General features: G+C 36.3%; 1 protein-coding gene across 4 annotated transcripts in view; it reads right to left on the reverse strand.

Annotated features, from left to right (window-relative positions):
* Positions 1-25,008, reverse strand: part of LOC127880612 (uncharacterized) — a 108,108-nt gene that overhangs the window by 44,478 nt on the left and 38,622 nt on the right. The gene's annotated exons all lie outside the window — the stretch shown is intronic.

A 25,008-nucleotide genomic window follows, 5' to 3' on the forward strand; every position in this document is an offset into this window, starting at 1 on the left:
AGCCATATATAGCCCCGCCCCTGGTGGCCATGTTTTCAAAGCAACCAAAACCATTTTCGAACTCATCCAAGATATCAATGGGACAAATCTTCTGAGCAAGTTTCATGATGATCTGAAAATAAATGTGACCTCTAGAGTGTTAACATGGTTTTACTATAGCCATATAAGGAAAACAGCCCCGCCCCTGTGGTGGCCATGTTTTTCAACCAACCGGCATCATTTTTAAACTCTTCCAAGATATTATTGGGATAAATCTTCTGACCAAGTTTCATGAAGATCGGACTGTAAATGTGGCCTCTAGAGTGTTAACAAGATTTTACTTTAGCCATATAAGGAAAAATGTCCCGCCCCTTGGCGGCCATGTTTTTCAAGCAAACGTAACCATTTTCGAACTCATCCAAGATATCATTAAGACAAATCTTCTGACCAAATTTCATGAAGATTGGACAGTAAATGTGGCCTTAAGAGTGTTAACAAGGTTTTACTATAGCCACATAAGGAAAAATGCCCCACTCCATGGCGGCCATGTTTTTCAACCAACCGGCATCATTTTCGAACTCGTCCAAGATATTATTGGGATGAATCTTCTTACCGAGTTTCACGAAGATTGGACAATAAATGTGACCTCTAGTGTGTTAACAAGATTTTATTTTAGCCATATAAGGAAAAATGCCCCGCCCCTTGGCAGCCATGTTTTTCAAGCAAAGGTTACCATTTTTTAACTCAACCAAGATATCAGTGGGACAAATCTTCTGACCAAGTTTCATGAAGATCAGAAAATAAATGTGGCCTCCAGAGTGTTAACAAGGTTTTACTATAGCCATATAAGGAAAAATGCCCCGCCCCCTGGCGGCCATGTTTTTCAACCAACCTGCATCATTTTCAAACTTGTCCAAGATATTATTGGGATGAATCTTCTGACCAAGTTTTATGAAGATCAGACAATAACTGCGGCCTCTAGAGTGTTAACAAGATTTTACTATAGCCATATTAGGAAAAATGCCCCGCCCCTTGGCAGCCATGTTTTCAAGCAAACTTAACCATTTTCAAACTCATCCAAGATATCATTGAAACCAATCTTCTGACCGAATTTCATGAAGATTGGACAATAAATGTGGCCTCTAGAGAGTAAACAAGGCAAATGTTGACGCCACATAACGCACAATGGACGACGGGCAGAAAGTGATCACAAAAGCTCACCATGAGCACGTTGTGCTCAGGTTAGCTAAAAAGCAAATAAGAAGGGAACAGGAAATATTCATCTTCTCGTTAGATAAGTTCCTTCTTCATACATAGCGTACACAACTATTGTTATGATGTACAATCCTTGTTTGGCAATTACCTGCAAAAAAATCTTGTCACAATATTCATGTTACAGGACAATTAGTATGATTCACATTACAGGATGATTAATTCTGCCCCTAGACGAACAATTAATAGCTGAGTCTCAAGATGTGACATCAACATTTGTCCTGCTAGGCAAGTCTGCAGCATTTCATATGGCCTTCAAGCGCTGTGCACAAAGATGCAGAGTATAATTAACAACACTGGTATAAGCCTTGTCAGTGTCTTGTTCATGCGTACACAGATGAATTGAGACCTATAAAATGACAGAATAGCTCCCAGCATTCCAACACGCAAACAGTCAGTCTCGCACACAGTCAGTCTTGTGTTAAATAACATATCACTACAGTTATTAAAAAGCTTCTTGCCTATTTCTGCAACGGCAAGCAAGAAAACAATATGTAAAAACTAGCTAGATAACCACGGGGTACATTAACGTCAAACTGTTAATTTTTTATCCATCATACAGTTATTTAATAGCTTCTTGCCTTTTTCTACATCAGCAAGCAATAACATTTGAAAAATGACTTAATAACCACGGGGTACATGAATGTCCAACTGTTACTTTTTCTATCCACCAACAGCCTCATAACACAAGGTTGTGTGTGTGTGTGTATTAATCATAAACATAGATGATGGTGATTCATAGATGATGCTGATTCATCATTCATTTTTAGAAAACCTAATATTTGTAATAATATTGCGAAAACACATGACATATGGTAAATAAAGTATATGAATGTACATGTCTTTGTAAATTGTGTGTATATAAGTATATTAGAAAACGAATAAAAGAATTTACACAAGAATATATATAATTCAAATAGATCTGAGCGTCGCTCTGTGAAAAGAGGGTTCAATGTGTGTGCGCTAAGTGTCCTCCCAGGTAAGTCTGTGCAAAAGGAACGATAATTTCATCATTTTTGTTCCAAATGTGCATTATCTGCCAGTGAAAAGAATAAAAATAGCACTGGAACTGAACATTTGAAGTCAAAATGTGTGTAAATAAATATTTTATTTATTTTATTTGTTTTGAGCAATTAAAAAAACAACATAATTCTGAATATGAAGATTTAACAATGCAAAATTCACCAACTTCAGGGTTTTTCGCACTAATTTTTCCCAAATGGTATGGAACCGGTACTTTTCCAATTGGAAAAAAATTTTGCTGACGTAAGTGAACTAAGTACTGGTAATTCAGCTATGCTGGGAAAAGTGTGAGTTAGGTAACCAGCAGCCATGAATTGACTGAAATACTGTTGAAAATAGAAAAAAAATAGACAAAAAAAACAAAACATATTTGTCGTAGTCAAATGCATCTCCATTGAACAGTTATCTAACAGCGGTTGTTGTTAATTTACTGCTTTCGTTAACAAGCCTGAAGCTTGTTTTGGCTTACTATAGGTACTTATTTTTTGTCAATTTATGCCTTGCAAACAACATGTTTTCGTTCTTTTATCATTTATATGATGAATTTATGTTTTTTTTGCCCTATTTTAATGCTTCTTTCATTACATCTGGGTAGCCATCCCATGGTAGCCATAAATTGCTAGGTTCCAACTTCAGTTTGTGATTATAAATAATAATTTATTTAATCATTTTAAACGCCCAAACATGCAAGCATTTTAATTCATTTTCAAGCTCTCATTTAATACCCCTAAGTTAGGCACAGCAAGCACAAGCTATTCATTCTGAAGGATTGTGATAAATAACATCAAACTTGTGGACCATTTACAAAATCTCTCATGCATATTTTACGATGTATAATTTATATTAAATTTCACATTTTAATCTTGATGAAGGATATTACATAAACAGCTTTTTGCAATTAACCCTTAAATCCCACTCAGAAGCAAGGTGAAAATGGCTATGATTGTGCAAACTGAATAAAACCAGAACAGCCTGCGAGTAATTCGCAGTCTGTTGAGGTTTTATGCTGTTTGCTGCTCACCAGTATCTAAGGGTTGAAACTGACGCCTTTAAAACTTGAATCTAGTAAGAAAGGTCTATAATTAAATTTAACTTTCTAAGGGACTACAAACATGTCAAAATATCACAAGGGCTTTTTGTAAAACATGCATGCCCCCCATATGGGCTGTCAGTTGTAGTGGCAGCCATTGTGTGAATACCTTTTTTGTCACTGTGACTTTGACCTTTGACCTAGTGACCTGAAAATCAATAGGGGTCATCTGCCAGTCATGATCAATGTACCTATGAAGGTTCATGATCCTAGGCCTAATTATTCTTGAGTTATCATCAGGAAACCATTTTACTGTTACGAGTCACTGTGACCTTGACCTTTGACCTAGTGACCTGAAAATCAATAGGGGTCATCTACCAGTCATTATCAATGAACCTATGAAGTTTCATGATCCTAGGCGTAAGCATTCTTGAGTTATCATCCGGAAACCATTTTACTGTTTCGAGTCACTGTGAACTTGACCTTTGACCTAGTGACCTGACAATCAATAGGGGTCATCTGCCAGTCATGATCAATGTTCCTATGAAGTTTCATGATCCTAGGCGTAAGCATTCTTGAGTTTTCATCCGGAAACAATTTTACTGTTTTTAGTCACTGTGACCTTGACCTTTGACCTAGTGACCTGTAAATCAATAGGGGTCATTTGCCAGTCATGATCAATGTACCTCTTAAGTTTCATGATCCTAGGCGTAAGCATTCAGGCATGGCGAAATTAGAAAAAATCTGCCGGTCATCCGGACAGGCATTTCAGAAAATGTGCCGGTCCGGAGAAAATTTAGCCGGACCGTAAAGCAACAACAACTTAACTAGAAAATTCAAAAATGGCAGCGATCACATCTTGATCTCTTTATTCAACCGGCCGTTAAATTGATTTTAATCGCTTAGAGGTTACACTGGCAGCTAATTGGTGTTAATCGGTTGTGTAATGTCAATCATGTTGTGAAAAATTCGCGTGTCAGTTTTTATTACATGTATTCCCTATTAGAACGGTTCGGTGCGATAATTTCAATAACGTATGTGCAAGCCGAATAATTATCAAATTAAAGTTATTCGAAACGATTTAAACATTCTTACTTTAATATGATTGCAGTTTGGAGCGGCTGTTAAAATATACTGCGCACAGTACAAAACACGTTACCTGACATTTAATGATTAAGGCATTTCATTTTTCAGAACGTTTACTAGTAATTAATTAAATAAAAAAGACGATTTATTTACATGCTAACGCAGTGTAATTGTTAACATAGATTCATTTTCATTTTTGACCAGTATCAGAAAGTCCCCGGGAAGCACGTTTTTTTACATGGCACTGCATATGATGCAATAAAAACATTTCTTTGTACATGTATCGCATTGCATTCAATCTAAATTTAAATTTGCTCGTCCAATGAAAGCTCTGCCCCATAATGCACTGTACTCTTTACACTTATGAAAAATGGCGTATGCATATGGTTGTGTTGATCACGATACCATATTTTATTGTCCTTATCCTACTCGAAAAATATGTAAAAGCTATCAAGATCTTTTTTGTTAGAACGCAGTTGGCGATTTTGCAAACGAGTTTAAAGTAGGTGTTGTGTAACAAGTTGGATTTGCTAATTGTACATAACAAACCTACAGCAAACATCAAAACAACGAGCGATTTCATTTTCATGATGTAGTAAGCGATTTGCTCTTCAAATTTTCAACTTGAAAAAAAAAAGATTTGTTTGCAATCATTTCACATTTTTCCGGTCACCAGGACCGACATTCTTGTTAAACCTGCCGGACCAAATTGAAATCTGCCGGTCAGGACCGGCAATTTCGCCAAGCCTGAGCATTCTTTAGTAATCATCCGGAAACCATTTTACTATTTCAAGTTTCTGTGACCTTGACCTTTGACCTTGTGACCTGAAAATCAATAGGGGTCATCTGCCGGTCATGATCAATGTACCTATGAAGTTTCATGATCCTAGGCTTAAGCATTCTTGAGTTATCATCCCGAAACCTTTTTACTATTTCGAGTCACTTTGACCTTAACCTTTGACCTAGTGACCTGAAAATCAATAGGGGTCATCTGCCAGTCATGATCACTATACCTATGAAGTTTCATGATCCTAGGCTTAAGCATTCTTGAGTTATCATCTGGAAACCATTTTACTACTTCGAGTCACTGTAACATTCACCTTTGACCTAGTGACCTCAAAATCAATAGGGGTCATCTACAAGTCATGATCAATGTACCTATGAAGTTTCATGATCCTAGGCCTAAGCGTTCTTGAGTTATCATCCAAAAACCATCTGGTGGACAGACGGACGGACCGACATGTGCAAAACAATATACCCCCTCTTCTTCGAAGGGGGGCATAAAAATACTTATCAAAATGGTGAAGGTTTAAGTCTTAATCTTGAAAGGGTCCTATACAGGCCTTGTAAAATATTTCCAGAACCACTCACCCAGCTGTTTAATCTACACAACCTGCATTATTTATATTAAAAAAACCTTATATTTATTATAAAAAACCACAACTTTTTCACTGCGACACTCAAGACTGACAGACAATGTTGATCACATGAAATATCCCTTATACCAGTATCAAAAAAGACTATGTAAAAATTCATTCGATTATTACAAACATTCCAAAATTAAATAAAATTCTTCATGAAATACATAACTAACAATGTTTTCCACAGTATAAAAACTAAATAACTACTCAACTAGAAACAGCGCGGCAGAGGCGAGACGCGTATCCCCACGCCGCATGTTTGACCCAGGGCTCCCCAGAGTTGGTAATGGGGCCATGCATAGTTGAGATTGACCGTATTGTCATAAGAGATGTTCAGTATTAATTTGAAGCAAATCGGTGTAGAAATGAAGAAATTAATGTAAAATAACATAAAAAAATGAGTGAAAGTCTCTGACCTGGCCCCACCCCAACCCCCATTACTTTTGACCCAGGGGTAAAATCAAAATTCCAAACAGTGCACTACATGTCTCACATATGCTCATAGCTACTATGTGTGTAAGTTTCAAGGTTCTAGTGCTAATAGTGTAGGATATAGTGGCCAGGACGAATGGACAGACGCGGAGTTAACCACATAATAGATTTCAAAATCTAAACGCGGACCCCAAGTTCAAGGTCAAGGTCACAGGGGTAAAAAATTGTATGCACATGGAAAGGTCTTGTCCAGATACACATGCGTACCAAATATGAAAGCAATATCTGAAGGGACACAGTAGGTATGAGCCTTTTTCGAATCGCGGTCGCAGATTTCGAAACCTGAACGCTGACCTCAACTTCAAGGTCAAGGTCACAGGGGTGAAAAATTGTATGCACATGGAAAGGTGTTGTCTAGATACACATGCATACCAAATATGAAAGCAATATCTGAAGGGACACAGTAGATATGAGCCTTTTTTGAATCGCAGTCGCAGGAAAATCTCTGACCTGGCCCCACTCCAACCCCCATAACTTTTGAACCAGGGGTCAGATCAAAATTCCAAATAGTTCACTGTCGCACATATGCTCATAGCTACCAAGTGTGTAAGTTTCAAGGTTCTAGTGCTAATAGTGAAGGAGGAGCAGGTGGCCATGACGGACAGACAGAAGACAGAGATAACCACATAATCCCCACTTTTTCTCCGAAGACCAGATTTGAAGCTGCACCAAGCACAAAACTCAGCAAATTCTTGGCAACTGATTTCGAAATTTATTTTACTGATTCTGTGAAGTCATCGACAAAATGAAAAGAACTGTTTCTCAGAGTACATAATTTTGTGCGTTCGGCATAATTATTGTGAACACTTTCTATCGATGTGGTAGGATATTTTGGAATTGGATGAATTATTTCCAGCCAGAAAAAGCACCCCAACAGCAGACGACATTTTAGCAGACGACAAATTTCCCAGCATGCAAAGAGTTAACAGAACTACAAGACATCTCCATGACAATGTTCCCAGCTTTCTGAATGGCCAACCAAGAGCCGGCCAAATCTTGTTTGGTTGGTCAATAAAACCTGCCTCTTAGTTGCTGGCATTTAACTTGGTCTTCTGCTTTTTGTAACCTGTGCTACATTTATCCATATGTCCTTATGAATTCATGATTGCCCAGCTTTTATATGCAAACCATGAGCCTCTTCAAGTAAAAGTAAGTATTCACATATGCTTCAATGTCTTGGATTGTCGTTGTCGTCGTCATCGTCATCATCATCATCATCATCATCATCATCTTCATCATCATCATCATCAACAAGACATTTATAAAAAGTTGACAAACACTATGTCAAAAGCATACTTTTAATGTTTTATAATTTATGTTTAAACATTTTACATAAAATGTTCAATCAAAGCTTACTTTCTAAGCTCATAACAGTTCTATTTAAAAATAACTACTCTAAACAATGTGCATATGTGACACAAGTAACAAGCAAAAATTCAATAGTGTAAAAGCCTAAATAATGTTTCTGATGTGGGTGAATATTTGATTAGGTTCCATTTACTGTCCATATTCAACAATTATCTAAATGTTAGACATTAACAGAGATAAGTTTCATAATTACAATGTTAAATAATATGTTAACAATATTAGATAAGAGTTCTTAGCAGATCACACGCTTAAAGCAGTTTTATGCTTTGTCGAAGCAACTAACCCCCATGTATTTTAGTAACGGTGTGTTGTCCCAATTCTTAAAGGGTAATTTTCTTGATTGTTTTATAAAAGAATGTCAAACGATAATAAAAAAAACAACAACCATTTGGAGCAAAAAAATATTTAAACTTAACTGAATAACAGTAACATTTAGTAGATTTATATGCAGAATATTTATAAATGGTCAGTTATGGCTCGATCTGTCCCTAATTTTTCAAGTCGACACCGTTACGAAGAAAATTTCATCTACCGCACGGGAATGATACGGGGATACAACTTTTTCCGAAAAGTAAACATACTTTCAACCTTTTACGTCATAATGAAGCAATGAACAGAGCGCAAAAAATGTGAAAATCATTAAAAAGTAAGTAAAATATTGAACGTACTTTTATTCAGTGTCAACACCGTTCTTCCATTTTCTTTGCTATTTCCACTTCCTGTTCTTTTAGGATTTTCAAATATTATGTATTCTTATATGCCACAAAATAATGTGTGCGTAATGTGTTTTTGAGACAAGTAGCATGCTGTTTGTGGATGATCAAATGCCTGAATGTCATCACCGTTACGGTCCACACCGTTACGCTGAATGAGTAACGGTGATGACAACATCGTAACGGTGTGCACAAATATATACACACATTATGGTGTGAATAAACTTCGTTTTCATATCGCCGATTGTTTTTCAAACAACATGGCAAATTTTACATGGAATTTATCAGACAAAAATGAAGAATTATTACAATTGGAATCAGTTCTGTCAGAATTCCCGAATGTCATCACCGTTACGTTCCACACCGTTACGCTGAATGAGAAACGGTGTTGACAACATCGTAAACGTGTGGACAAATTTATACAAACAATATGATGCGAATAAAGTTCGTATTCATATCGCCGATTGTTTTTCAAACAACATCACAAATTTTACATGGAACTTATCTGACATAATTTCTAGTAAAAAAACACGGTGCGAATTAACAAGAATATGAAAGTATATGATAATCTGTCCACACCGTTACAAATGAGACAACACCGTTACGCCGCATGAAAAGGATACTTTTATATACATACAGATTCAACAAAAACTGCAAACGTGTTTAAACATCATAAAGTCTTCAAAAAGGTGTCCGATGAAGGAAGAACGTAGTATATAAACATGTACCCAAACATTTTATAGAAAATCTTAAAGTTGTAAAACGTAATTAAAATGTGTATTTACACCGTTACGCACTTAATGTTCTTAAAGTCACTTAATAAAGTCACTGACGATTTGGAATTGAAGTAAATAGCCACTCATGATCACTTTATTCAATGAAACAACGCCGAAAAATTCATTTAAATTAAGTTGAAATAAAATAATATTATCAAACAAATATTTATGTCCGTAACGGTGTTCTCTTCACAGCTTTTGACGTGCGTCAAATAAGCCTTCATAATCGCGATCTGGGTCACATTAGGTCGTGCCCAGCTTAGGTTGACGTCCGTCTGACATGTACGTAACTGATAAACGGTCTGTCGACACTGCTTAACTAAATGTTTTTTTGAATATTTTTTTATTAAGAATGGAACCTAATCAAATATTCACCCATGTAAGCCATGACATCTTATTTGCAAACTTAAAATTGTATTTATAGGCAAAATATGAACATCATCCAAAACAATTCAGGATACATAATTAATGTAGTGGCAAGTAAAATATGTAAATATAAACAATAATCAAGGTTTTAATAACATGAAAACACGTACAATTAAATGACTAAAAGAAACAAAACACATTAATGGTCATTTGACAATGAATACTTTTTTTAAGATGTTGATGCCTTAACACAACTCACAGAGAGACTTATAATCAAAGATGACAGTGTAAGTAATATGAATTTCGTATTAATGGTATTAAATAATGAGAAAATTACAAACAACAATGCAATATATTCATGTTAAATCCACCATAAAACCAATTAAAAAATGACATTTATACAATATTTTACTTCTTAAAAAATTTCCCTCTCAGTCCTTTTTTCGGTTTCTTTGGTTTAGTGCCATTGGTGGTGGAACAATTAGCATCTTGTTGCTTCAAAGATGACCCATTGACCTTATCTGAAGGAACAGCATTGCTCAGGTCAGGATTTATTTCCTGTTTCGTCTTAACTTCCATGTCAAGCAAGTGTGAAGCTCGCTTGGCAAACTCAAGGTGTGCTTTGTTTACAGTTTCTTCATTGTGTTCATTAGCAGGAATAATAGGTTTTTGTCCTATCAAACCATCGTTAAACACAGCATCCAGATCAGTTTCACCAGTGACACCTAGATTCAACACAGTTGTTGGTTTATCCTCAGAATTCGACGTTGTCTCAGACTTGGATTCTGCAAACGCAGGTTTGTAGTTCAAGCTTCCATGAGACCCTTGTAAACTGGATTTGGATCTCTTAGACTCTCTTGACTTATTCAAGCTCCCAGATGATCCTGAATCTGACCAGGACAGTTGCCCTAAGCTGGACTTCTCACCTACACTTGTATTTGACCTCTGAAGAGATGGGGACCTTGAATTCTGTTCAATATCACTTGTGGAGCTTGACCGCTTCAACGAAGAGTCTCGTGACCTCATTTCTTTCTCCCACACAGATTCCCCTTTGTCACGACCTTTGAAACTTTGACTACGTTGAACATCATTCTTGATGAATGGATTATCCACTATCGTTGTAAATTGTCCTTTGGATTCAACACTTTCCCCAGAGTTCCCAATGTCAATATGTCTTGGACTTAGGGGTTGTGGTTTAGGTGATAACAACGGAGGCCTTGACCTTTGTGGTGACCTTGGAGAACGACCTCCAGAGGACTCCTGTTTCTCAACGTCTGGTTCAGGATGTTTACTTTCTGTCTTAACCATTTTATTTATGTCACAGTTTTGGACATCTTGAATCTCAGGTTCTTTGCTTGTGACATCTTTCAAAATATCTACTTGATCAACGCTTTTGCTCTTTGTCATAGCTTGTTTCTTGTGATCAACTTTTACGATAGTAGCATTTCTGTCCGCACTGTTACCTCTAAATAAAGAAAACATTGGTCTTGGTTTTTCTCTGCTCTTTTGAGATGTTGTTTTTTTCTGGCCTGTTGATAACTTTGTACTTTTTTGAGAATCGTTTACAAACAACATCATTTCTGGAGTGAGTGTTTTTCTGCTGCCATCTGCTTCGCCGGATGTGTTTGTTTTAAGTCGACTGCTGGTTGTGCCTTTCATGTAACTTGATGTTTTAGACGAAGTTGTTTTTCCTCGTGTGGTACTGTCTGACTTCAGACTTACTTCACCAATAGACTTAACTGAATCCTTTGAACTAATTTTGGGTTCAACAACATTGCCAGTTTCAGAACCGAAATCATTTTTCTTCCTTTTTAGGTTTTCTTCAGTCAATAGTTTGCAGACTTCATCAGAGCTTGATTTACCACAGTGCTTACAAATATAACCGTTCATAATGTCAATCATAAGATCGGTTTGTACACTGATTTCCTTTGTGACTTTCTTTTCAGTGGGGCTTCTGCTTTCAAACAGTGGCTTTGTTGGTGATGTTACAGGGGTGTTTGACTCAGAACACTGTTCCCTTATATACTGCTTCAATTCTCTTACATCTTTCTTCAAATCCCTAGCAGCTGGTTTTGGGGATGAATCTTTTCCACGAGCCAGTTTTTTCTGGCTTGCACTTGTGCTGCTCATGTAGCTTGGAACTGACTTCTCGATTTCTGCTTCACCTACAGACCTTTTTCTGCTCTTTTCTTGAGTCATTGATTCTAGTTTTGCAAGTTTGTCTTCCAAGCTCAGGTTATGTTCTGTTTCACAAGAACCATTTATTACAGGCGTCGAAACTGCTTTGAATCCTTTAAATGACTTATTTTCGTGGCCATTATAAGAATTTGCAATTGACTCGCTTTCACTTTCTGAGCTCTTCTTTCCATTCGATGACTTCTTTGCTTTTTCAGCAGGTGTTTTTGTCCTCGGTGGTGTTTTAGCCCTGTTTTTCTTCACACTTGTAGGCGTTGTTGGGGCAGGCCTTTTCTGGTATTTCTTCTCTTCAGCAAAGCTTCTTTCTAGCTCAGCTTTTACTTGTCTTCCATCAAGCTCCCTACTTATGTTTGGGTCATCACTCACCTCTTGGCCAGTAAAAAACTCATGCATTTTGTCCAGTTTTGTAGGACTTCCATCAATAACGACCCATTCAGATGACCCAGATTTATACAAGCTGTCTCTCACTTTCAATGTTTTACCCTCATCTTCTCCAGTATCATCATAGTGTAATTCCTGTATCTCATACCTGATGGATTCATTTGGACCCACCTTTTCAGGACTATTGTCAATATTCACTTCTGGAACATCTGATTCTGCCATATTAGAGCTTTCATCTGAAATTCTTGACAACCTTTTTGACCTATTTACTCCTACAGGCAAATACTCAACTGTTGTGTCGGGACTTTTGTTTCCAAATGAAGAGCTAATACTTTGTGCAACAGCTAGGATATCTTCAGTTGGCTGAACTAATTCTGGCATGTCAGAGTATTGATATTCGTTAAGTCTTTCACTTTCGGATCTATATGGTGGAACAGATGGTAGGGCACTTAAACCATACTCGTTTTTCCTGCTACCATGGAAATTAAAACCTGCATTATTATTTTGAAATCCTTGGTTTTTCAATCTCTCAATAAAATGTCTTGGCTCTTCATCTTCATCATCAACATCATCATGTTCAACAATTTCATGCCCATTTTCCCCACCGTTTTCAGAATGATCATTCCCATGACCAATTTCATTGCCATCACCAGATTCTTCTTCAAAATGCTCATTTCGGAAACTTTTAAATCCTTTGTCAAATACATTTCCGTTTGAACCATAGATATTGCTCTTATTGTCTCTATTTAGATAGGTCTTTCTTTCATATCCACCTCCAGTTTTTTCATTCAGAAATGATCTTTTCACATCTGCAAACAATGACTCTTCTTTCGAATTCTCTTCAGGTTGGGAAACACTTCGTGTGTAAGACTGCGAACTGATAGTAGGCCTCTCAGAATAACTCGTAGTATAATCAGTCCCAGTCCTAAGTGTACGCCTTGGTCCCAAAATTGAAGACTTGACATCACTGAACAAATTCCAGGAATCGCCATCTGAACTAGTTGTTGTTGTATCACTAGACAGAAAACCACCCACCTTTGGTCTAGCGCCACTTAAGTTTTCATTGTCCTCCTTCATGGAAAGTGTGCGCCGAACTCTCACCCGCGACCCTAATCCTGAACTGGTATCACTTTCAGCTTCTACAGGTTGTATTCTAGCCGTTCTCGTTATAACGCCAGTTGTGCCACGATTTTTCAACAATTCCTGTCTTTTTGCTTCTCGTTCTTTCCTCATTTGTTCCAATTCCTGTAGACGCCGGAGTCTTTCATTGATCTCGCTGCCTTCTGGCGCCCACATTCCACTCAGAAGAGTTTCATAACTTGTGGTACTCATTGTCATTCAACGTTTACTTCTTGAATATTTTTAAGATATAGACACAAATCTTCTCAATTCTTCTTCTGCTCTGAACTTTTGTTTTTACCTCTCAAAACATTATCGTCTAGTAAGGTTAACATAACATTCCACAGATAGAATTGTTGCATGTCAGTGACAGTGTATGGGTTTAACTGTCATAAACTCTAATCATGTAGTAGTGTGACTCTATGGCTCAGTTAACACTAATGTAGAATTGAATCACACCTCGCATGCCGGTACACTGCCCACGTGAGAATCAATACAGCACATGAAAGGTTGATCATAAAACCCGGCACAATGTCCTTGATACAGGCTGTATTACTTAAAATAAATGTCTTATCCACTAATCAATATTAATCCTGCTTTTCCTTCCTGTTAATCTTATACTTGGACAAGAGAAATCACAAACAAGGTAGTATAAGCTGATCACAGATGTTGCCTTAAATGTCTTACTGAAACATTCCCCTGCACATAATTCAGTAAATCTACCGTGTCACAATGTGTCAAAATACACTGGCCACACTGTTTACAATGTAAATCAACAGGAAAATAGATTGACTGTCAAACAAAAACAACTATCCCTTTATCAGCAAATATCTTTTCTATTTCCTTCATTCATACTGGATTGAACATATTCTGTTATCATATTCACTCAACTGTGACAATAACACTCTAGTCACACACTGCTTGTTTCAAGCTCATTTTAAATTCCCTCCGCACTTAGATTTTAAACACATAAAATATTTAAACCTATCAGTCATTTAACGGTAATCACTGTCGCAAACTTCAAACATGTAAACCACAAGACTGGAGAAAAATGTACAAGCAGGTAAGTTCATACACAAACAAATGTAAATCGATGTCTTTCTTAAGTGGTCACGCTCTTTGAATAGAATTTACATTGGCAAAGTTTTATCTCAATGCAAAGTCTTCCATCTCTTCTCCACACAAACATCCAAATGTGGTATCACACCATCTCAACATTAAAACAATCCAGTATACTTAATCAAGTAAATGCTCCATTAAATCAGGCAACAGAACAACATTAACAATTCAAGTCATTAAAAAAACATTAGTGTTAGATTGATTTCTCAACGGTCTATACTGTTGCATTCAAATTGCCCGCATTCTATCCAGCTACGATACCATTCACACAGTATGCTCCCCAGCCAGTGTCTCACTTAAGTGCAGGTATTAAAGCACCTCCCATTGTTACGATAGGCAATTAGTAAAGCCTGTCCAAAATAAGGCTGAGCCTCCTAAATGTTTAAGGCAATCAGTCAACCAGTACAGTCACTGTACCACAAAGATGGTAGACTTTACAATTAGTCAATTTATTATACTTCCTTTACCCCAGCCATGCCCATATTGTGATATAGAAAACTCTGCTTAGTAATTTTTTAACATGATTATTTGTTTTTCTTCGGTTCAAGAAAAGCCTATCAAATCTGCAGAAATCATAGTTGAGTTTGAAAATATGTCATTTAAACCTCTTCTGTCCATGTTTACATTTTTTTTAAAGGCGCAGTAGAGTAAAACGGTGCAGTTTACACGTGCATATTTTTTTACATAGCTGCATTATTATTCACAATTCACAACAAATTGTCCAATTTTATTATATACAGAGTTCAAGTTGTTTGTTCAGTTGTTTGTTCAATCTTTTATTACACTGTACTGACATATTAATTACTTTTATTTCTTGTTGGAAACAGTTATTGCTGCAGAAATATTCAATATATTCAAAACCATGTCTGAACATGTACCTCCATAAACTGCAGTCAGCTTTAATAAATCCCACATTATTGGTTAGCACTTACACGTTTTCAAACAAACACTTCTCACTAGTTTTAGATCAACCATATTTGCAACAATAGTGTCATTGTATAATGTTGATCATTAAAGTTTCAATTCAAATTTTTTATTGCAAACAAATGACAATGAAACTTAAATGGTGCCGTCAAGGTAGTAAAATTGCAGCTATTTAGTAAATTTCAACATAAAAATTACCAAACAATTGCTTGTATGAGGTCTGAGTCACTCTAGCATGTAATTATAACAAAACAAGTTATGTTTACTGCGTAAATTGATACCTACTGTGTGTATGATATATTTTCGGCTCACAAGTGTCCAGTTACATTTCCTAGACATGATTTTGTGAAGGTAATGTACTGATTCACCTCTTCAAATGATCCACCAACCACCAGAACATGACTGAATTTTATAAATTTGACATTTCAGGTTGTTCACTGAAAAATCAACAATTCTGTTAAGCGCATTTAAATAGCACCTTCCTATTTGGCCTATAATATGGAATGTATATACTGTATTTTAAATAATTGAAACCATAAATGAAAACAACTGCAAAAAGGGCTCAGTGACTTGAACCTCTCCCACCAAGAAGCAAAGTAAAAACGCCTATGTGCAAACAGCATAAAACCAGACATACAGCGTACGAGTATTAACTCGCAGTCTGTTCATATTTTATGCTGTTTGCTGCTCATCAGTACCTAAGGTTTTGAGATGAAGCCTGAAAAACTTGAATCTTGTAAGAAAGGTCTTAAATTAAATATATCTTTCTAAGGGACAACGAATGCGTGAAAATACGTATCTAAGTGGTAATGGGTTAATAAATTTAACAGTCCAGCTAGGCCTAATCTGCTGGGCGCAGCACACAGCGCCCTGGAAGGCCCCAGCCTGCCCTCTCTGACCCAACCCATGCATGCCCTTTTTTCATATGATCAAATTTACCGTATACGTGCGCTTATAAGACGCATTTTTGAGACTTAAATTAATAAGTTACAGTTGGGGTCGCGTCTTATAAGCGAGATACTGGTGAAAATAAACAAAAATTTCAAAATATCGAGTTTACTGGGCTTATGCTAGCCAAGTTGGACACTTGTCAGTTGTTTTGAATCATCGCGGCAGCCATTTGCATTTTCTCTAAAGTCTGTATTGGCCCGTACCGTGTATCGGAACGCTATGTTCAGTTACCGATTTATTTGTTACAAGAAATGGCGCGGCAGAGGCCGACGCGTATCCCCACGCCGAATGTTTGACCTAGGTGTGCCCCAGGGTTGGTAATGGGGCCATGCATAGCTGAGATTGACCGTATTGTCATAAGAGAAGTTCATCATCAATTAGAAGTGAATTGGTGTAGAAATGAAGAAGTTATAGTAAAAGGCAATTTTGGGTGGGTGTGACATATGTGGGTAGGGCGCCCCAGGGTTGGTAATTGTGCCATGCATAGTTGAGATTGACCGTATTGTCATAGGAGAAGTTCAATATCAATTTGAAGTGAATCGGTGTAGAAATGAAGAAATTATAGTAAAAGGCAATTTTGGGCGGGTGTGGTCTATGTGGGCGGGGCCCCAGGGTTGGTTATGGGGCCATGCATAGTTGAGATTGACCCTAATGTCATAAGAGAAGTTCAGTATCAATTTGAAGTGAATCCGTGTAGAAATGAAAAAATTATAGTAAATGGAATTTTTTGCTGGGTGTGGCCTATGTGGGCGGGCGCCCCAGGGTTGGGATTGGGGCCATGCATAGTTGAGATTGACCCTAATGTCATAACAAAAGTTCAGTATCAATTTGAAGTGAATCCGTGTAGAAATGAAAAAATTATAGTAAATGGAAATTTTTGGTGGGTGTGGCCTATGTGGGCGGGGCGCCCCAGGGTTGGGAATGGGGCCATGCATGGTTGAGATTGACCGTATTGTCATAAGAGAGGTCCAGTATCAATTTGAAGTGAATCGGTGTAGAAATAAAGAAGTAAATGTAAAATAACCTAAAAAAATGAGTGATAATTTCTGACGCGGCCCCACCCCAACTGCTATAACTTTTGACCCAGGGGTCAAATCAAAATTCCAAATAGTGCAGGGTCGCACATATGCTCAAAGCTACCATGTGTGTAAGTTTCAAGGTTCTAGTGCTTTTAGTGTAGGAGGAGATAGTGGCCAGGACGGACGGACGGACGGACGGACAGACGGACGGACGGACGGACGGCGGAGATAACCACAATATCCCCACCTTTTTTTCAAAAAGCGTGGGGATAATAAAATGTATTGTTACTGATTTTGTTGTCTATTATTTTTAATTTGAATTTTGTTATTTTTGGGGCGTAAGACGTTATATTGTCCGTGATTATTCTTGAAAAGTTTTTATCACCCGATTGTCTGCGCGCGACGTCGTTAAATGCCATACAAATTGTCCATTATAGTATACGTGTGTAAGCGGCTACACGATGCCAACATGCTTAAAACAACAGCAAAATCAATTCTCAGTTTGAAACTGTCAATTGTTTAATAAACACGCTGCCGATTACAAATGCTATTTGACAAGTTTGTATCACCTGATCGACTTTGTTCCACATCGTTAATTTTTAGACATAATTGGAAATTAGGGTATCCTCTGAAATAAGTTACCAGTTTGCAACTGTCAATTGTTAAATAAACACGTTTATTCAGACTACCCACTATTGCCGGTGACACATTATTTATTAGGGGCCAACAACGACGGGAGCAAAGAGCGACCGCATGCAATTATCCGCATATGGCTTTCTGACTTGACACGTGATTTCGATCTGCGCTTCGGAGTCTATCACTCTATCACGCGATTGGCTAATTTTATGAAAGTAGGCGTTACCTATTGTTGATAGACAATGGGCGTAAAATTTGCATAATCTAGGTAATAAAACTAAACGCTTTCAAAATATCTGCCTATTAGATTTCAATACCTGTCAAACAATGCAATTAAGATGACTAACACAATCAATTTTGCTTGTGCATTGATATTACGAACGTAATATGTTTGCAATTGTTAGGGCAAATGATTAATACGCTATTGTTAAAAATTTTGTCAATTTAAAAATTATTTTTATTGTATGAATAATACTTGATAATAAATTAAAACCCACTAATATATCATAAAATAAACAAATATTATTTACTTTGTTGTTTGATTGTTTTATTTTTCAGACTTGCGTGAATTACTAATTGTAATTTTTGTATGCAGCGCGAGTTTGAAAAATTCTCAATGTTTTACTAATTGATGATTTTCTTTAACATTCTGCCATTTTTCGGCCATTTTCCGGCCGATGAATACGGCAAAATTTGACCGCGTCTTACACGCCGCTCAGTCTGAAATCCACCCATAAAAAGTCCGAAGTCGGGGTGCGTCTTATGAGTGAGGGCGTCTTATAAGCGCACGTATACGGTAGTACTCAATGAAATGTATTTTGAGTTGTATAATAACTCTACTAAATTTTTTCATTGAAATTAGTTTTTTATTTATTATAAAATGATGTTTTAAATAAAAATACATATAATATATAAAATTACATATTCTACATGTATATACCACATGCTATATTGAAAATATGCTGTAGCAGGGTTGTCATTTTTAACTGACTGCAGATCAAATTCAAGGGTTAAAATCTCCATAAACTCTGTTGTTTTTCCCGAATCTTTAAAATTGCGATTGGAAGTTTTGATCTCGCAAACCGACAATAATTGGCGAGGAATAACCATAGAGCATTTTGACCTGGGGCCGTTTTGACTAGCTACCGTGACACTGATAGCTTGCCGCATTTTGTAAAATGGTTTTTGATTGGTTTATCGCGTCGGCATACAACCAATCATGTCGGGCGGTAGAAATTAGTTAACTCTTAAAATGGCAGAACCAAAGAAGAAGACAATTAAAAGTCTTGAAGACTTCGGTTTTATGCATAAACTGAAACTTATTGAGATCAATTTGGACTTGGAGTTTATTTATTTTTCCCCTTTTGTTCAGATGAATGCGTATACATACCGCACGATAATTCAGCCGCAGACCCGAAACTGCAAAAGCGTCGCGCCTCGTGGAATAATTATGAACTTAACATTCTCAACCAATATATGATGTTTCAGTGATAAACGAAATTAAACATGAAAAAATATAATGCGGTGTTTATACTTGTTTCGAGAGTTTGTTTTGTTGAACAAAGTGTTTATTCCAAGTTGTGTTTTTGCATCGATTTTTGCAAGGCACTATTAGGAGGAGGCGTTTTTCATTGCTTCGTTCTGTTGTTACACTATTCAAGGAAGAGGCTGGGGAGTCTGACCAAGAAGATGACAACTTTTACTTACTTGTACAGTATACTACAAATGTGAAAATCTTTACATTTTCTCTTCTTTTGAGACCTCATTTTAACTTTGTATGCTTTGAGAATAGCAGTATTGTGTCCCTCAAAATGTCTAGAATTCATTTTCGGTCGGGGGGCTTCACCCCCCTGACACCCCTACCAAGGAGTTGCCCTGGGCCCACATCGGGGCCTGGGCAGCCGCCTTGACCCCAGGCCTAATCGGTTACTATTCCAAAATAATCCCTTGTTTGAAATCATAATGACAACCCTGCGTAGGGATAATATGATTGTGCGCACTAGTATGCCTTTTTTGAAGCACAGTACATGATGTTGTAGAGAATATGTTTTTATACATTGGGTTAAATCTTACTTATGACTTTAAAATAATGAATGTATATTCATAAATCACAAATAAATCAAATTTCAACCCCAATTAATATATCTATTGGCATATCCAAAGGTCAATCAGATAGGTACAATACATCTTCATGGCTTGATTTTATCATTAACACAATCTTAAGGCCCTCACAATAGACATCTTGATTAAGGAAAAATGATATACCTAATGACTTCGAGTTAAACAATAACTTTATTTAAAATATTTACATTTTACAATACAGAACTTAATTGCTATCAATTAATAACAGTTGAAAGCATTATTATTCAAATAAGTTTTAGTAAATTTTGACTTTTAAATATAGCAAGGTTAGTATTTAGGAAATAAGTGTTATATACCAGATGTTCTGACTTATTTGGAAAGCAGAACATATCGTCGCTGTCGTTCTCATACCTCGTAGCTACAAAATGCCAACTTTTCAGGAGAGAGAAAAAAACGTCTCATTTTTTTATAACGATGTTTTAGAAATTGAAATTCTGTAAAAATACCAAACAAATGAAGCTGCAAAATACGGTATAAGCCGTAGACGCGTAAGTCATACTGATAAGTCATACTGACAGTCAGACATGGTAGCTATGATATTTTGTCACCACAGTTTTGTCATTTTTATGAGGTACGACAATTCGTCCTGATAGGAAACCTCGTAGTTGCAAATAAAAAAAATTATAAAAACGTTTTTGTCAAATTTGTCCAAACGAAACGACGTACCTATAGGTGAAATGGCGTCGCTACGACTTTTCACCGGGAAAAAAGCCAACAATCATTCTACAACATTTTCGTCACGTGGCTTTTCCAAGGGCTCTTATTGGCGTAGAGCTATGAGATATAGCACAAAACATGCGCCAGACTCCATATATTCGGAAAAGACGAAAAAAATATTTTGAAAATTTTGGAGCTACGAGGTTTGAGAACGACAGCAACGATATATGATATTATTTTTATAGGGATTTGTCCCTTTGCCCCCCAGGTTGTTACTAATATTGAAACTTTCTAATTTTATCAATAATGATTATAAAAGCTTATTGCATATTTCCAATTTTCTCAATAATGCTTATAAAGCTTATTGCATAACTTTACATTTTCACAGCTGATTGTGGATCCATGTACAAAGACATTTGTAATAAGTTTTTATAATCATTATTGATAAATTAGAAAGTTTCAATATTAGTTGAAAATAGGGACAGATCCCTGTGAAATTATTCATACAAGTAATTAATGTGTGAACATGGCTTATATACATTAAATGTAAATGTGAGATTGCAGGGTTATGTTTATTGATAAGATATTGAATTAAACAGTATTTGCTAACAACAATGCATGCATGCACTCTGGCTATAAAATTACTAATAAAGGTCTGATAATTGATACAGCAATCATTAGTCATGTCCAGGCCAGACAGCCAACGGGATAATGAAGCTTTCCAAAGCGGGGATACAAACATAGAGTCACTAATAAATGACCCAAGTATGACCAGCAAATAGCTGATATAATGCATCATTAACTACAAGACAATTCATATGAATGCTGTGACAGGATGCAAACAACTTTCACTATGACTATTGACATATTCTGGCCATGCCCACGTTCATATTCAGCTTGCAGTGATCCTTACAAAAAACTGGTTGTCGAAAATATGAGCCGTGCTCTATGAAAAAGGGGTTTAATGCATGTGTGTAAAGTGTCGTCCCAGATTAGCCTGTGCAGTCTGCACATGCTTATCATGGACCACACTTTCCGCTTTTATTATATTTTCTGTTTAATGAAAGTCTCTTCTTTAAAAAATCCAGTTTAGGTGGAAAGTGTTGTCCCTGATTAGCCTGTTCGGACTGCACAGGCTAATCTAGGACGACGCTTTACGCTCATGCATTAAACCCCCTTTTCACAGAGCACAGCTCATATATTTGTGGCCTCTGTTTACTTCAGAAAGGCTGTCTTGTAGATAATTACTTAAGAATTCATTAATAAGAAATTCTTAACACTAGGTTTTGTGTGTAGATGGTAACAATGCTTTTTTACAAAATAATCTTAGTCGATGTGTGCTCTCTGCCGCTTCTGAACCATGGCAATAAGAGCATTGTGCAATATACATGTATAGTTGTATGTCATTTTTCCCATAGTCAAACATATACATATACTAAAGAAAACAGGCAGTGATTTTTTTTTTACTTGTTCACCGTAGTGCAGACAAATATTACCAGTATGACCCATTAAAAAGCAACATATATTATTTACATGAAAAATTCTTAGGATTGTTATAAACATCATCATCCCACATAAACAAACAGCAAGACTTTAATTTGAAACGCCTTCATAAAAATTGAAAGATTTAACCATACACCCACTTAAATTTGCCATATTTTCTTTGCTTAGTTCATGTCATTCCTATATCACTAAATGTTTGTGTCGGTGGGTTTTTATAAATGTTTTTTTGTTAAATAAAGTGGCTGTGGGCGATAATTGTGGTGACAATAGGTTGTTTTTTTTTTAGAAGGATGGGCATTCCCATTAAGGTGTGAAAAACATTTAATGAGATATGTAGATGGTGAAGACATAAAATTTGCTTATGTGTTACTTGATCAACCAGGCATGAAGTCAGTGTCCCATAAATTCTCACTGCAGTATTCATCTTTTAGGATGAGCATGTATATACATTTACTATATTAATGAAACGACCTACATTTCACTTACCATCAATATTTTTATTTCACCATACATGACTGTATGGTACACAGTTTTGATCTCTTTATCAAGGTCTTTTAACAGGCATTACTATTTTATAAAATAAACTACAATAACAATATTATTGTAATGGAGAAATATGCCAAACCTTGTTAAATTTATTATGTTATTGTATCATGTTTATTATTAGATTCATATTATTTACATAATATAAATTGCACTTAGATTATAAGCACATAATTTTTGTACATACTCTTTTTCTTATTAATGTTTCATATTTTAACTGTGTTACTTTTTAGTTTTTACTGTTTTTATTAAAATCCCATTTATACAGAATACTAGAACTCCCTGAGTTGGATGTGTCGCCTGATGGTAGATGATACCTGTGTTAATTGTTTACTATTATATCAGGGGTGGGACTTAATTCTTAATCTTGTAACAATCTAACTTTTACCCTTTTTTGTCCTATTTAGTTATATATTGAATAAGCAAAACTTTTTTAATGAATGACCAAAATAATTTTGTATGAATATTGTAAATCTAATAGCAAACAGACAAAAACACACAGACAGACCAAACACAATAAAAAATTATGTGCTAAAATTTGTGAATTCTCTTCAATTCTAAACTGCTATCAACACAGGTTTGTGGTGGCTGTAGTACGTTTCTAGTTCACCAACATCTTTATAACTGTCAAAGTTCACAAATATCAAAGTATTTATTACTATTATTAAAAATGTTCAAAGTAAAGCTCAAGACATAGTAGTTATAATGAACCTTCCTTTTTTGGGTCGCGGTCGCAGATTTCGAAATCTAAACGCGGACCCTAAGTTCAAGGTCATGGTCACAGGGGTAAAAACTTTTATGCGCATAGAAAGGTGTTGTCCAGATACACATGCATACCAAATATGAAAGCAATATCTGAAGGGACACAGACATTTTGAGCTTTTTTTGAATCGCGGTCGCAGATTTCGAAACCTGAACGCGGACCCCAAGTTACAAAATTTCGATCGCATGGAAAGGTGTTGTCCAGATACACATGCGTACCAATTATGAAAGCAATATCTGAAGGGACACAGTAGGTATGAGCCTTTTTTGAATCAAGGTCGCAGATTTTGAAACCTGAACACTGACCTCAAGTTGAAGGTCAAGGTCACAGGGGTAAAAAATTGTATGCGCATGGAAAGGTGTTGTCAAGATACACATGCATACCAAATATGAAAGCAATATCTGAAGGGACACAGTAGTTATGAGCTTTTTTTGAATCCCGGTCGCAGATTTCGAAATCTGAATGCTGACCTCAAGTTCAAGGTCAAGGTCACAGGGGTAAAAAAATTTATGTGCATGGAAAGGTGTTGTCCAGATACACATGCATACCAAATATGAAAGCAATATCTGAAGGGACACAGTAGTTATGAGCCTTTTTCGAATCGCAGTCGCAGATTTCAAAACCTGAACGCTGACCTAAAGTTCAAGGTCAAGGTCACAGGGGTAAAAACTTGTATGTGCATAGAAAGGTGTTGTCCAGATACACATGCATACCAAATATGAAAGTGTGACGCCTCCGACACCGCCAAAAGTTACACCATAGTCAGGCAACACAAAAACTAATATTGTTGGAAATAGTCATTAAAAATAATTTTAGCTGTAATACGTACACATGTGTCTCTGCAAATCAGCCTTGAAAGCATTCAAACCAATATAGGTATGCAGACTAAGCAGGTACTTTTTAACCCTTTCCCACATAAGAAGCAAAGTGAAAATGGCTATGTGCAAACAGCATAAAACCAGAACAGCCTGCGAGTAACTGGCAGTCTGTTCAGGTTTTATGCTGTTTGCTGCTCATCAGTATCTAAGAGTTTGAAATGAAGCCTTATAAACTTGAATCTACTTAGAAAGTCTTAATTAAATTGAACTTTCTAAGGGATAACTGAATTGCGTCAAAAAATGTCTCTAAGTGGTAAAGTGTTATGTATTTCGCCACCATGAAGTCACATGAGGGTCAAGCCTCGATGGATCTCACCTCTTGAGACTCTGGAGAAAGATTACCCATAACAATCCCACCACATAATTCAAACACGATATGATTTAACCTTTGAAACCTTTCAACATTGGTCGTTATTAATGGAGCATATAAAGAAATGAAAAATTCTATTCAGACAGAAATGTGGGCTTATAAACTTGGTGCTTAACGATTCATTTATCAAATCCATTACATGTATGATTTATTCATTAAGCAATATCACACTTTATGAGGTCAACAAGATAATTCATTACAGCAAATGCCATCCTGTTTAACCCTTTACCACTAAATTACGTTTTTTTACGCATTTGTAGTCCCTTAGAAAGTTAAATTTA

Source organism: Dreissena polymorpha, chromosome 1, assembly GCF_020536995.1.
Source record: "Dreissena polymorpha isolate Duluth1 chromosome 1, UMN_Dpol_1.0, whole genome shotgun sequence".
Classification (NCBI taxonomy): Eukaryota; Metazoa; Mollusca; class Bivalvia; order Myida; family Dreissenidae; genus Dreissena; species Dreissena polymorpha.